Source organism: Nannospalax galili, unplaced genomic scaffold (genome assembly GCF_000622305.1).
Source record: "Nannospalax galili isolate Female #2095 unplaced genomic scaffold, S.galili_v1.0 scaffold369, whole genome shotgun sequence".
NCBI lineage: Eukaryota > Metazoa > Chordata > Mammalia > Rodentia > Spalacidae > Nannospalax > Nannospalax galili.
The window spans coordinates 440,840-441,392 of record NW_008360318.1 but is presented as its reverse complement, the minus strand read 5'-3'; positions in this window follow the sequence as shown (position 1 = coordinate 441,392).

Genomic DNA, 553 nt, shown 5'->3' with positions numbered 1-553 from the left:
TTCCCTCTAGGACTTTGAACATAAATTCATGTTGAATTTTGTCAAAGGCCTTCTCCACATCTATTGAGATGATCATGTGGTTTTTGTCTTTGAGCCCATTTATATGATGTATGATGTTTTTTGACTTACGTATATTGAACCATCCCTGCATCTCTGGGATAAAGCCGACTTGATCATAGTGGATGATCTTTTTGATGTGTGTCTGTATGCTGTTTGCAAGTATCTTGTTGAGAAATTTTGCATGTATGTTCATTAAGGATATGGGTCTACAGTTTCCTTTTTTGGTTTACCTGACTTTACCTGACTTTGGTATTAGAGTGATGCTGGCTTCATAGGAGGAATTTGGAAGTTCTCCCTCCATTTCTATCTTTTTGAATAAATTAAGTAGTATTGGCTGTAAATTGTCTTTAAATGTCTTATAGAATTCTGCTGGAAATCCATCTGGGCCTGGGTTTTTTTTAGTTGGGAGGCTTTGTATTACTTTGTTTCAATTTCCTTATATGTTATGGGTCTGTTTAAACTGCTGATCTCTTCTTGGTTTAACTTTGGTGGC